Consider the following 14,948-nt stretch of genomic DNA (forward strand, 5'->3'; position numbering starts at 1 on the left):
TCCCTCCGAGAAAGACCCGCGTTCATTTTTTTCCTTATTAAAGCCATTCTGCTTTTCAGAAATATTTCCCTGGCGCTTTCTTTTCTGTCTTGATTGTAATTAATCCTGACATTTATCACATTTAGGTAAACTGGTGAAACAGTATCCATGTAAACTCTCAACGGCAGCCGTGTATGCAATATATTTGGTAGTTTCCGAGGAGCGATGTTTGCGTTTTTAGATTTGAAAAGTTTGAACAGAGGATTCCAGCTGTGAGATACCAGGAAGAATCCAGCTGCACAGCTTTAATGGGGGAGAAGGGTGTTTGTAAGAGGGGCCTATTCTTCCTTTCAATCAATTACCATAACAAATTACTGGATTTCGGCCAGAAAAGACACAAAAGCTCAATGTGTAGCATTGTTTTTGGGCTTCGTAAACTGTTACATTTGAAGCCTGGCCTAGATAAAACCCAGATGGGGGAAAAGGACAGGGCAGCCAGCACCGTTGGTGTGTCTGAAATGATAGCAACTCAATTTTCGCCCAAGAAAACGTTTTCATGAATGTGCTTCCTTTTGAAGGGTACTTGAGAGCCGGAGGTCCAAAGGCCTTTGAAATCAATGTCAAGGCTACCATTGACTTCAAAGGGCTCTAGGCTTTTTACCGTTGCAACAGGTATAGCATAAGCACAGAGGCTAACACATGTCAGATGTGACCCAGAGAAGAAATCCTATCAAGGAACGAGTACAGGAAACTTATCCATTCTTTCTCCAGCATTTCTGCAGGGACTCAGCCAACATGGGTATCAATCACTGCCAGCTGAGTTGGTGGTTTTATGATGCGAATATCTGCCTGCTGTGAAATGAAAATCACCCACTACTTTCACATAAACCAGTGAGCGGCTCCCTGTCGCAAGAATACTGAGCCGTGCCCTCTTTCGTGGTGCGCATCAAGGGAACCTTTTGAAAAATGGTGAGCGGTCTGAAATTTGGCTGCTAAGATTGTCTAATGCATAAAGGAAAATACCTGAACTAAAGAAAGCATCTGATCTCATACATCAAACTAAGGAAACCATGAATATAGTCACATGCATCACATTTTCTCTTGCTCTGACATATTACAGTGGTACCTCAGGTTAAGAACTTAATTTATTCTGGAGGTCTGTTCTTAACCTGAAACTGTTCTTAACCTGAAGCACCACTTTAGCTAGGGGGGCCTCCTGCTGCCGCTGCGGCGCCGGAGCACGATTTCTGTTCTCATCCTGAAGCAAAGTTCTTAACCTGAGGTAATATTTCTGGGTTAGCGGAGTCTGTAACCTGAAGCGTATGTAACCCGAGGTACCACTGTACATTAAATTATACGTTACTGCTGTATCCCAGATTCAAAAGAACCATTCCAGCAGAGGGCCTGTTTCTCCCCCCGCCCCCATACAATGAAACTGACATTTAACTGCCTCTTCATTTTCAAACCCTTTACCAGTGTCTAAGCTTCTAATGCATGGGTAGGCAAACTAAGGCCCAGGGGCCGGATCCGGCCCATTCGTCTTCTAATTCCAGCCCACGGACGGTCTGGGGATCAGTGTATTTTTACATGAGTAGAATGTGTGCTTTTATTTAAAATGCATCTCTAGGTTATTTGTGGGGTATAGGAATTCGTTCAATTTTTCTCTCCAAAATATAGTCCGGCCCCCCACAAGATCTGAGGGACAGTGGACCAGCCCCCTGCTGAAAAAGTTTGCTGACCCCTGATCTAATGAATGCCCCTGGCCACATACAAATGAATACTTCAGTGAACACATAAACTCCCCACGATACATATTTTTCACTGGACTGACTGTGGCATGTTTGTTCCATGGCATGTAATGTGGTATTGATTGTATGATTTTGGACTCGGCTTGATTTCCCAGTTTGACCCATAATGAGTGAATTTCTAGATTACACATAAAAAGGTAAAGGTAAAGGTACCCCTGCCCGTACGGGCCAGTCTTGACAGACTCTAGGGTTGTGCGCCCATCTCACTCAAAGAGGCCGGGGGCCAGCGCTGTCCGAAGACACTTTCGGGTCACGTGGCCAGCGTGACATCGCTGCTCTGGCGAGCCAGAGCCGCACACGGAAACGCCGTTTACCTTCCCGCTAGTAAGCGGTCCCTATTTATCTACTTGCACCCGAGAGTGCTTTCGAACTGCTAGGTTGGCAGGCGCTGGGACCGAACAGCGGGAGCACACCCCGCCGCAGGGATTCGAACCGCCGACCTTTCGATCGGCAAGCCCTAGGCGCTGAGGCTTTTACCCACAGCGCCACCCGCATCCCACAAGATTACACATAATGATAGCCAAATATTGTCTATTTATTAAATTTGTGTAACACCCTTCCTTCAAAGAGCACAGTACAGTTCATACCATAAAAATACAAAATGAGAACACAAAATACATAATAAAACAAAAACAAACCAATAACCGCCCCCCCTCCCACGAACACATTTAAAAGTACATGGGATGCTAATCAGCCAAAGGCCTGATAAAAGATGAACATTTTCGCCTGGCAGTAGGCAAGCCTCCCTGGGGAGAGAATTCTACTATGAAGGAGCCACCACAGAAAAGGCTTATTTTTTTGTTACTATCCTCCGAACCTCTCATGGAGGGCTTCAGATTATGATTGCAGGGTCTTGGTTAGTTCATATGGAGGGAGGTGGTCCCCCCATATGTAAACGTTAAAAAGCACAGATGTTTAATAACATTGAACCCTGAAGACCCTCACGTTGAAGGCTCCACAGGGCCAGAGAACCTTCCCCAAGCATCATCTTCTGGAAACAACCAGTCAAGTAGGACCAGAACCACTGTGAAGCGGTGCCACCCACGCCTAACTTGGACAGTTGCTCCAGAAGGATGCCACGGAGGTGTTAGAATTCCTGATCTATGATTGCAGTCATAGGATTGTTGTCTTTCACATGACGGTATACGTTTTGACTCCACAGAGTGGGATGTGATGGAAACAGGATGTTTGTGTTACTGTGTTCCGTGAAGTGGGACTATTGTCCTTTGTTCTTTTTCTCTTTGCTGCCTAATGCTAGAAAGAGAGGGAGCCATGTTGCAGTGCTCCGTGTGTGTTTATATGTAAATAAAGTAGATTAGCCAAAATGCTGAGTTGCTGAGGTCTGTTACGCAAAGCTGTGAAGACTCTGCAGATCTCTAAGTGTGCCGGTGTCAGCTGGCATTGGTCACTGTGATGTTTGGGCTGAAGAAAGCTTATGAAGCTCCTGAACGATCGACCAGGAGGGAGGGAACATGCCAGTTGAGCATGTGTCTCTACCAGAGTCCTACTCGAGTGAAGGCTGAACTCCTGACAGGAGGATGGTATCAAAAGCCACTGAGAGGTCGTGGAGAATTAACATGGATACATTTCTGTTGTCTTCTCTCCCACCAGAGGTCATCCTACAGGGAAACCAAAGCCATTTCTGTGTAAAAACCGGGCCTAAACCCCAACTGAAATGGATCTAGAAGAATGGTTTCCACCAAGAGCGCCTGGATCTTGGAGGACAACAGCAAACCACCTCTCTCTACTGACAATATTCATCAACCTTCAGGCCCTTGATTTCTAACAATGTCTAGCCAACCTTGCATCCAAGGGTTTCTCTTGCTTAACCCGCACAAGTATTTCCATCGTACAGTCCATGGTGCCAATAACAAGACTCTATAAACATTTATTTAAGGACGCGGGTGGCGCTGTGAGTAAAACCTCAGCGCCTAGGACTTGCCGATCGCATGGTCGGTGGTTCAAATCCCCGCGGCGGGGTGCGCTCCCGTCGTTCGGTCCCAGCGCCTGCCAACCTAGCAGTTCGAAAGTACCCCGGGTGCAAGTAGATAAATAGGGACCGCTTACCAGCGGGAAGGTAAACGGCGTTCCGTGTGCTGCGCTGGCTTGCCAGATGCAGCTTGTCACGCTGGCCACGTGACCCGGAAGTGTCTGCGGACAGCGCTGGCTCCCGGCCTCTAGAGTGAGATGAGCACAACCCTAGAGTCTGGCAAGACTGGCCCATATGGGCAGGGGTACCTTTACCTTTTTATAAACATTTATGCTACTGCCTGTTTCTGTCCTCCCACTGGTGGTTTTCACCAGTTCCCCATTGCAGCTGCCGACACCACCTCACATACTGTTTGTGGGGCTCCCCAACCCACCAGAACAGTTTTTTTGCGGGGGGTGGGGGTGTTGCTGCAGTGGGAAGGAAAAATGGCCCTGCTGGATCAAAGTCACTGAGTTCAGCTACGCTAGTACATGTGCAAAATAAATTATTTTAATTGAATTAGTGTTTAGTACAGTGGTACCTTGGTTTCCAAACTTAATCCATTCCGGAAGTCTGTTCCAAAACCAAAGCGTTCTAAAACCAAGGCGTGCTTTCCCATAGAAAGTAATGCAGAATGGATTAATCCGCTCCAGACTTTTAAAAACAACCCCTAAAACAGCAATTTAACATGAATTTTACTATCTAACGAGACCATTGATCCATAAAATGAAAGCAATAATCAATGTACTGTACTATAAAATAAGTAAGACAGAACTGTAGGTGATAAAATAATAATAATAATAATAATCTTATGTGCACTGATGATAGTCATTGTTTTGGGGGGTATCCATTTCGTCAGTCACACAATCAATCAATCAGTAGCTGAACTGGGTTCCACACAGTCACAAAAACAAATCACAAAAACGAAGTCACAAGCCACAGTCATAAAAACGGAGTCACAAGCAACAGTCACAAGTCAGTCCCATAAAACAAAGAACAAGTCACAGTCAAAAAAATGAAAAAGCCACACAAACAAAAGGCACAAAAAAAAAGCAAAAAAAAGAGCTCCAAATATCACCTCTGCGTTGCGTGGGTGCGCGGGACTCAACAGCCGACAGACTCAATAGGAAGCCTCTGATTAGCAGCAGAAGACTCAGTTTACAAATGGAACATACTCAACAGGAAGCAGAACATGTTCAGCTTCCAAGGCACAGTTCACAAACCAGAACATCTACTTCCTGGTTTGCAGCGTTCTATTTCCAAGTTGTTCGTAAACTAAGCTGTTCTAAAACCAAGGTACCACTGCAACAGACTCTTGCCTCATTACATTGAGGACATATATGTCACTGAGAAACAAATGACCTAGCTTGGGAACTCATGTATTCTAGAAATTTGCTTAAGGCCAAAATAATACTTGATCGGCAAACATTACCACAGTGGACAACTATATCAACGTTAGCTGCATTCTGTAGCAGTTCTGAGAGACAGAAAGAGAGGATACAGAACTCCAATAATTTAAAAAAAAACCTTATTTTTAGATACACTATGTTGTAGATGTCATTCCAATGGCGCAATATAGAATGCATATAAAAAGGTCCAAATTCAATGCAAATTTGTTACTATAACTGAGTGCAAAGATGCCACAGCGGAATAATCAAACACAATCTGGCTTTGTTTATATGAGAAATATTAAGCTATGTTTTCCACGAAGGAATGACATTCCCTCTGGATACACATAGCGATCACAGGGTTATGATTAATGACTATGGAGGGTAGGAGTGGAGATTAGCTTCAAGGGAGGGTCATAAAGAGTACTCAAGTTAAAGATGACTATACTCAACGTTGACTTTTGTAGCTCTATTTTTTAAAACATATCTGATGAACTGAGAACTGATGTAAGTGGAGAGTTATAGACATTCCACCCTTGATTGTATATTACTCTTTTTCTCTCTGGAATGGGTGCAGTTTACAGTTTCTGTTATTTAATTTTGCTGTTATTTAATTTGTCATTGTTAAACCCCCCCCCCATATAAAAAAAGAAGAAGATTCAAGACAGAAAGATCACTGGAAATCAGAGCATATTGCATTTCCGCACGTTTCCTTTAAAAACAACATTTAAACGTCTCGGTGCTGTTGTGATATGTGGGATTAAGGATATTTTAGCATTCTTGAATAGCTTTTTAAAGAAAACCAGGGCAACCATTTTGATTTCCCACAATGCCCCAGTGTGATGCTGTGTGGCTGGGACAAATAAACGATGGAATTTCAGGATATCGGCAAAATGTCCAGGTTTCTGAAACTTTCCCAAAAAACGCTCAACAACTTTTGGTGCCTGGATTTTTACTTCTTGAAATATGGCAACCCTACTCTGGACCCAAATGATATGAGCCCATTAGAGTGTACAGTGGTGCCCCGCAAGACGAATGCCTCGCAAGACGGAAAACCCGCTAGACGAAAGGGTTTTCCGTTTTGGAGGTGCTTCGCAAAACGAATTTCCTATGGGCTTGCTTCGCAAGATGAAAATGTCTTGCGAGTTGCTGCGATTTTTTTTTCCGCTCCCCACCCCCTTTTTCTAAGGCACTAAGCTGCTAATAGCCTTTTAGCAGCTAATCCGCTAATCCCTTAAACCTTTAATAGCCGCTAATAGCCGCTAATAGCGCTAATCCGCTAATCCGCTAATGGGGTTGCTTCGCAAGACGAAAAAACCGCTAGACGAAGAGACTCACGGAACGGATTCTTTTCGTCTTGCGAGGCACCACTGTACTTTGCGCAGGACCCCTTCACTCCTGAAGCCAGCCCTCATAACCATCAAATGAGTGGATCTTTGGGAAGACTTTCTAGCCGGTTCTGAACTGTGTTTTCCTGACGGAGTTCAACTCCCCAGTGTAAAAATAAATAAATCTGCAGCCAGTTTCACGGTAACTGCAGGAATATTCCGGGTGCTCCATCTCCCAACACTGACATTCTTCCTCAAAAGTCATAGACTATTAGCAGGGCCGTCTTAAGCATATCCGGCGCCGTGGTGCAAAAATCCCTCCGGTGCCGACGCCCCGCCATTTCCCAGTGTTGGGTTTTTTTATTATTTATTTAATCATTTTTTCAATACAAAAACAACCACAAAAAAACCAACAAAAATCATAATAACACTAATAACACAATCTGACACTTCAGATTTAAGTACTGATATACCTATGACTACACCTTTTTAACAATATTTCCCCACCTCTCCTCCCCCTACCTCCTACCACTGTCCGCCTTATCGCTTAAATATTCCTTCCAGATTTCTTCATATTTATCCATTCTTAATTTGCATCAACATGCAATTCATTCGTGTGTAGCTAGTCTGTCCATATTATCAATCCATGTGCTCAATGGAATCTTTTTGCGGCTCTTCCAATTCATCAAAACAAGTTTTTTTTTGTTTGTAATATGGCAAGATACATCCATTTTGTTGACCCCTTGTAATCTCCCACATTTCCGGAATATAATTTAGAATTAAATTCAATTCACCTAAACAACAATTTCTTTTTATTACTCTTGCTATAAATGTCCTCACCTCGCACCAAAATGATCTTATCATCGGGCCATTTTCAAGAGTTGTCGACCTTTTCCCAAGCCTCTGCGGGGATCGCTCTCCTTCCGTGAAGGCTTGGGAGGCAAGCTGCAAGCCTGCCAGTCATATGGTTGACGGGGCACAGTTGGCAGGCATGCAGGGAAAGGGGAGGCCGTCGGCAAAGCCACACAGCTCCCCCACTCGCTGGGGCGCCCCTGAGAGCCTGGCGCCCTGGCGCAACGCGCCACTAAGCCCAATAGGAAAGACGGCTCTGACTATTAGAGAACTTTCACATACAGCTGAGAGAGAAAAATATCTGCTGTGCCGTGCTAGTATAGAGAATGTCTCCAGAGCACCAATGAATATAACCACACACAAAAAGCAGATGCAAACTTAAGATTCTAAGTTGTGCAGCTATTAGCAAGCGAAACTGCCCGCAACATGATCCAAATCATGTTTACTCAGACTAACGTCCCACTGGATTCAGTGTGGTTTGTGTGCTTAAGGTTACTGCTGTGGAAATATTTCCTGCACAATGTCACAAATGCTATTAACACATTTTCCTATTCTAAAAGACGGGATATGCTAAAAATCAATATGATCCAATTAATGTGCTCTCTAGTCTATAGTAAAGCTGGAGAATATTACAATTTTCACCTACGGCTTTTAAAGTTGTCTTTAGGTTGCAATATTATGCAAACTTACTTGGGAGTAAGTCCCATTACCTTTCGAGTAAACAAGCACGGGAGCAGGCTGTTCATTTAGCTTATGCCGCCAATCATTGTTAATGACCTTTTAAAGTCATTTGCAAGTGGGATTTCTGTCATACTGTACTGCCATCAGGCTTTTTATATATGTCTACATAATGCATATGGCTGCAATGTTTACATGTCTGGAAATTTGAATGAATTCAACAGCACTTCCAAGCTTGCATGTGCTATATTTAGAGAGAAAATCTTTGCCTTTAAACTTAACTGCTTGAGCCTGTGAATGCAGTTCATTCTCGATTTCTTTAATACCGTACCAAGAATTTAAGCGGAATGGTATCTCAATAGGTATAGAAATAAATATATGTATTATGTCTCAAAATCATAAAAAAGTCCCTTCTTTCGTTTCAAGTGTGTAGGGGATGGGGAGAAAGTAGATAAATGCAGATGGGGAATTGTTGTGTTAGAGAAAAATCTGCTCCTGCGGACACACACAGTTGTCTTCCCCCAATTCCTGCAAAATATAGGCTATGGCTCCTCACTTCTCCCCATCATAATGATGGGCATTTTGCTAGCAACATACACCACTCTGTAATTACATTTCCAGACGGAAATATGGGCAAGAACTTGACCGAGGAAGGCACTTTAGTTGTCAGATTTACTTGGTGGACAATAGAAAATGGCAAGGAAGCACAGGGGATTGGAATGATCTAATAGAGAGTTCATCAAGTTGAATTTCATGTGTTTGCTTTCCAAACCAACACCCTTCTGTAGCTTGGACACGGACCCTAATGGATACACTTCAAAATAACAGTAAGCATCTAAGCCTGTGTGGGTTGAAGAACATCTCACAGGGCTTTGTCCTAGCCAAGGTTAGATGAGGCTCTCAGAAAAGTATTAAATGAAACCTCCGCTTTCAAGCCTCAGAAGATTTTCAGAGTTAAAAAGTTTCTATTTGCTTTAGCGTTTTTTCTTCCAAAAAGCTAATGAGCTCTTCAAATAGGCAAAAATCTGTTTATTCCCACCTGGCAACTAATAATACAAGTGAAACAGATATGTGTTTTCCATTGAGGTTCCTACCATTTGCTCTTGCATTTATATTATTGGCTTGTTCAAAGGAAAGAAATAGTAGCTTGAGCTCATAATATATTGGGCAAAATTTCAAGAAGATTAGGGCACGTGGTGAAGGATTTTGGATGGAAAGCATACATTTATGGCAAAGAATCCTTTGTGCCAGAAATCCAAATTGCACTGGAAATCATCTCTGCCTTGTATCAGCTATGTCCCAGCCATAGACTCTCCTAACAGCAGGGAGGGCCTAACACCATTGTCACAAAGCCAAAATGAATTCTGAATTATACCAACCCAGAAAATGAGCAATCTTGATTGGATAGAGCTCCACATTCAGAAGTATTAGGCACCCAGATATACACATTCAGAAATATTCCATCTGAAATGTACTGATGGGTAATAACTTGCTAATAAAGGTAAAGGTAAAGGTACCCCTGCCCGTACGGGCCAGTCTTGACAGACTGTAGGGTTGTGCGCCCATCTCACTCAAGAGGCCGGGGGCCAGCGCTGTCCGGAGACACTTCTGGGTCATGTGGCCAGCGTGACGAAGCTGCTCTGGCGAACCAGAGCCGCACACGGAAACGCCGTTTACCTTCCCGCTAGTAAGCGGTCCCTATTTATCTACTTGCACCCGAGAGTGCTTTCGAACTGCTAGGTTGGCAGGCGCTGGGACCGAACAACGGAAGCGTACCCCGCCGCGGGGATTCGAACCGCCGACCTTTCGATCGGCAAGCCCTAGGCGCTGAGGCTTTTACCCACAGCGCCACCCGCGTCCCTTGCTAATAGGAAGCATGCAAATCAAAGAAAAGTCCAAGTTAGGACTCCTGTCCTTGACAGGATAACTTACATATGCAGGGAGATTTTAAAGTATGGAACCTGTGTGCATTCTACTGGTTCCTTCCACTACTGGTTACTGGGAAAGCAGGACACAACTCACCAAATTCTAGGAGTTTGCACACAGCCCTATTCCAGATGAAGAAAACTCATACACAATCTATGAACATTTACACAAACGGGCTGGGACAGGTGTTGTAAGGGTCTTGGAAGACACATTTGGACAAGGGAATCCCCAGGAAGGGTGGGTCTTTCAACCTGCCCTCTGGGAGGTCAGACTCATCCTCAAGGTTTACTATGTGGGTTAACTTCCCAATCCGATTACTGAAGCTGTACCTAGGGGCTCACAAGCTATCATTCTTTTAGATGGCATCCAGTCGCATGTCGTCTAATCTCCTTTCTAACAAATCAGAATGGGTCATCTGGAAGCGCCCTCGTTGTTCCGATCAAATTACAGATACCTTGTGTAATGTATAGTTTGCCCATCAGTTGACTCTTTGTGAAATTCTTAACGATAATAGGCTTCCGTGTGAGACAGTATAATGCCCAGCTAAAAGCACATTCGGGTTCTGCATGTCTTTGTTTATAACTAAAATGTATCTGCTGCTCAGCCACTTGTGCAGCCTCAAGACCAATGCCCCCTGCTATACATACTAAACATACCTTATAGTGAACACTGGGCCACGGCCAACAGGGTAGTGGCAAATTCAGAAGTGCAAGGTGCCTTCATCATTGTCACAGCCATGTATCCTGACAGCCGCACCCCCTTTTTAGACTACACAACCTAAGATTGTATAATAATCTTATAAATAAACAAGAATAATTAGGGATGCATTGCTATGCTCAGTGTAGATTGCTGAGTGTTGTCTTTCAGCAAGTCTACTATTTTCTGGGCAAGTGATTTGGCATGTTCTCAAGGTTTTTTTTCAGCCGGAACTCAGTTCCGACACCTCTCAGGTGGGCGCCATTGCCATTACAGTGGTGCCTCGCAAGACGAAATTAATTCGTTCTGCGAGTTTTTTCGTCTTGTGAATTTGTTCGTCTTGCGAAGCACCACTGTGCATTGACGGTTTCCCATAGGAATGCATTGGTGGTTTTAAAAAAAAGGCGCAAGACGTTTCGTCTTGCAAAGCAAGCCCATAGGGAAATCCATCTTGCGAAGCAACTCAGAAAACAAAAAACTCTTTCGTCTTGCGAGTTTTTCATCTTCCGAGGCATTCGTCTTGCAGGGCACCACTGTATAAGAATATATATTCCTTGAAGTTCCACGGTAGATAACAGAACTTGCACACAATTCTCTTGGAAAGTGAAGCACCTTGTTTTTTCAGTGTTCCTAAATGCTCTGCTTGGGAGCATACAATACAACAATCCCTCAGTCTTCGTTTTGCCCACTTTTTCAGAGTGATCCCATGAGCTAGTCCTCAGTGGCAGACTCACTTCTTTTCACTGATTGGCTGCAATCAGAACAAATGATGAGTAGGTAAAAAGTTCGTCTTTCGTGTTCTTTGGGTGGCTTTAGGGCACTATAATAACAATTTAAAATAAAATACAATAAAGAAGTAAAGTAAAGTAAAATAATTTATTTATACCCCGCCACTCTGGGCGGCTCCCAACAGAATATTAAAAGCACACTAAAATATCAAACATTAAAAACTTCCCTGTAGACATGGCCCCCCGCAGCAGAAATATTAACAGGTCTTCAACCTCACACAACCCCAGACACCACTATACCTCTGAAAAGGACAGGTGGACTCTTTACATTAATCCTGTAATGTTGCACATAACAGCTACATGAGAATTCCATAATTCATGGCAGAAATAATGTACTTCTTATGTGTGCTGTTGGGATTCTGTGACTGCAGAAATATCATCACACTTGATCTTAGCTGAAAGGCCCAAGAGTCTATCCTGGAAAAAAGCCTTCCCTTCATGAGTCAGCCATCATATGAATATGCTGTTAATGTGTTTTCCTAGTGATCCCCTTCATGGAATTGGATGTCAGAGCTCATAAATGTTATGCAAAGTACCACAGCTGTCACCAAAAAAAGAGGAAGCAGAACGTCTCCATCCTTTCCTTTCCTACATTCTGTTTTACTTACATCTTTTTCGTGTTCTGAATCACAACACCACTCACTATTCCACCCCACCTTATTGGCTGGCGCTGGTGGGGGAGTGCGCTGTGCTGTGATGTCAGGATGACAAAAGGTGAGTCAAACTAAACCTGGCAGAGAAACGGAAGAGAACAGCATGTGTGGGTTCTGTTTTGGTGGCAGCTACATGTTTCAGCCAAAGGAGGAAAACGCTACCAGTTTTGAATTAATAAAAGAAATAAAACTTGAATACTTAAAAAAGAAAAGAAAAAAGCAGCCGTTCTCCATTGCCACCGAGGAAAACTCAAGAATAGCAGCCTGAATTGTGACTGAATATTAGGAAAAAGTGTAAGAACAGCTGAGCAATGGAACAAGTTGTCTAGGAAGTTCTCTGGAGGCCTTTGGGGGAGAGGGTGGATCAACAGTGTCAGAAATAATTTAAGTCAAAGGAATCCTGCTATAGTGCAGGTGGCTGGACACACGATGACCTAGAATGCACCTTCCGGACTTTATGATTCTGGATTTTCTGAAATCACAGCAAATATGCAATTGCTATAAAACTTATGTGGTGTTTCCATCCTTTGTAACAGATTGTGTGAGTGAGTTAATGCAAATACCCTTTGTGGAAAGATTTATTTTTAATAAATGAGATATTGGAGTGGTCACTGTCCAGCAGCATTTCTGAGCGAGGGAACCATGTCTTTCAATGTTCTTCCATGCCACAAATTCCCTGCCTGTGGAAGGCTCTCTGATATGCTGATTTTCTATTTGCAATGAGATTTTTGGTGAGAATATTCAAGGATGCACTTATTCTCCCGAAGCGTCTACCGTTACATGAACGGCACAACATTTCTTTACCTTCTTCCTTTAAGTCTGTCCTTGCAACTCCTTTTCTTAAAAACAAATCTTCAGATCCATTCCCCCTTTTCTACCAGCCCTCTTCTTGATCACTTCCAAACTGGTTTTCACTCAGCAGAGGCTTCTATAACTACCGGTAATGTTTTCATCCATCTTGTTGTTGTTGTTGTTGTTTAGTCGTGTCAGACTCTTTGTGGCCCCATGGACCAGACTACGCCAGGCACTTCTGTCTTCTGCTGCCTCCCACAATTTGGTCAAAATCATGCTGGTAGCTTTGAGAACACTGTCCAGCCATCTCATCCTCTGTTGTCCCCTTCTCCTTGTGCCCTCCATCTTTCCCAACATCAGGGTCTTTTCCAGGGAGTCTTCTCTTCTCATGAGGTGGCCAAAGTATTGGAGTCTCAGCTTCACGAACTGTCCTTCCAGTGAGCACTCAGGGCTGATTTCCTTCAGAATGGATAGGTTTGATCTTCTTGCAGTCCATGGGACTCTCAAGAGTTTCCTCCAGCACCATAACTCAAAAGTATCAATTCTTTGGCGATCAGCCTTCTTTATGGTCCAGCTCTCACTTCCATACATCACTACTGGGAAAACCATAGCTTTAACTATACAGACCTTTGTTGGCAAGGTGATGTCTCTGCTTTTTAAGATGCTTTTCATCCATCTTAATCTTGCAGAAAAACCTAAGAATCAATTCTCTGTACTACTTCTTTAGAATCTTTCATTACCCTTTGATACAGTTGACTACTTTCTCTCCCCTCCTCTTTTCTTTAGTTCTTCTAGTTTTTCAGCTATACTATTGCCATGGTTTCAGTCATACTATCAGTCCTTTAAGGCTTATTTCAATAGTTCTTCATCTGCTCCACTTTCTGCAAGAATTCCTCAGGGATCAGTATTATGCTGCCTTCTATGCTTTTAATATTTTCTCTCTCGGTTCCATTACACATTCTTTTGTTCTTCAGCACCCCCTTCATGCCAATGAATTTTGGTTCTACTTCATTACATGATATTGCACTGCATTCCTTGCCTCCATTTCGGGGTTGACATCAGCACCTAGCATCCTTGGCCAGCTGACAAAAACCCCAGTATCCAAGCAGGAAATGATGACATTTAAAATTTCCCACAATACCCTTGAGTTTCTGGCTTAAGTGCTGCCTTGTGGGATTATCGGAGCCTTAAAGGTTGGGGCACTATGGGGAATTTAAAATTGCGATCCATAGTTGGATCTTCCCTGAGGTACAGGAGGGGGTTGGCAGAGGCGGAGAAAGAAAAGGGTGTGGTTAAAAAGTAAAAACAGTGTAAAATAATTAAAAAAGAGGTGGGAGTACTATCACAACGACTAATGGTTAAGGTAAATATTGTGGCAGCAGACAGCATAAAATTAACAATAATTCAAATGGAGTGTGTGCAGTGTGTCTTGTGATCAATTATGCAGGGCGGAGCTTACCTGGGCCCCCACAATATTTTATTCAAGTTGGCACCCCTGACAGATGCAAAATACATCACAAATCAGTTTTAAGTGGGTGCCTAAATGCCATTGGGTGGATGCCTGTCTGATGTTCATTCCATAAGGCAGGTGCCACCACACTAAAGACCCTGTCCTTAGCAGACTTTGGATAACCCTCAAGAGACTATGGTCCTACCAAGAACCTCTCTCCCAAGGATCAAGGTGACCAGGGAACAGTACACAAAGGAAAGTGTTTTCATTAAGAGGCCCATGTTCCCAGCCCTGATTGATTCTCCTCCTGCTTTCCTTTTCTTCCTAATGTGAGCATGACCTATTTTTCTTTCTTTCTTCTCATTTGCATACGGCACCTAGCAACCTTGATGTGGTTTTAAATAGTAGCATCGGCAATTCTGAACGCTCAGCTCAGCTCTCATATCACTTTGGTCTAGTGGTAAAAAGCTCCGCACCAAAAAGACCCAGCTCACTGATCAGATTAAACAAAAGGAGCATCTTTGCTAGGGTTTCTTTTGCCTCCGTGATTCAGTGGCACTTTTAAAGTGGTATATTAGGGGGAGGATGCAGTTTCCATTTAAGAAATTGTGCACACCTCAGGTTTACCCTGTCAAATGATA

The 14,948-nt window shown here is 43.4% G+C and overlaps 1 long non-coding RNA gene across 1 annotated transcript in view; it reads left to right on the plus strand.

The window, feature by feature from the left end:
* The first annotated feature begins 1,582 nt into the window (after window positions 1-1,582).
* The window catches only part of LOC310660206, a 109,932-nt gene continuing 96,566 nt past the window's right edge, over window positions 1,583-14,948 (plus strand). The window contains exon 1 of the long non-coding RNA XR_014503306.1: window positions 1,583-1,613. This is a non-coding gene — a long non-coding RNA (uncharacterized lncRNA). The remainder of the gene's footprint in view (window positions 1,614-14,948) is intronic.

Source organism: Podarcis tiliguerta, assembly GCF_965153285.1.
Source record: "Podarcis tiliguerta genome assembly, chromosome: 11".
NCBI lineage: Eukaryota > Metazoa > Chordata > Lepidosauria > Squamata > Lacertidae > Podarcis > Podarcis tiliguerta.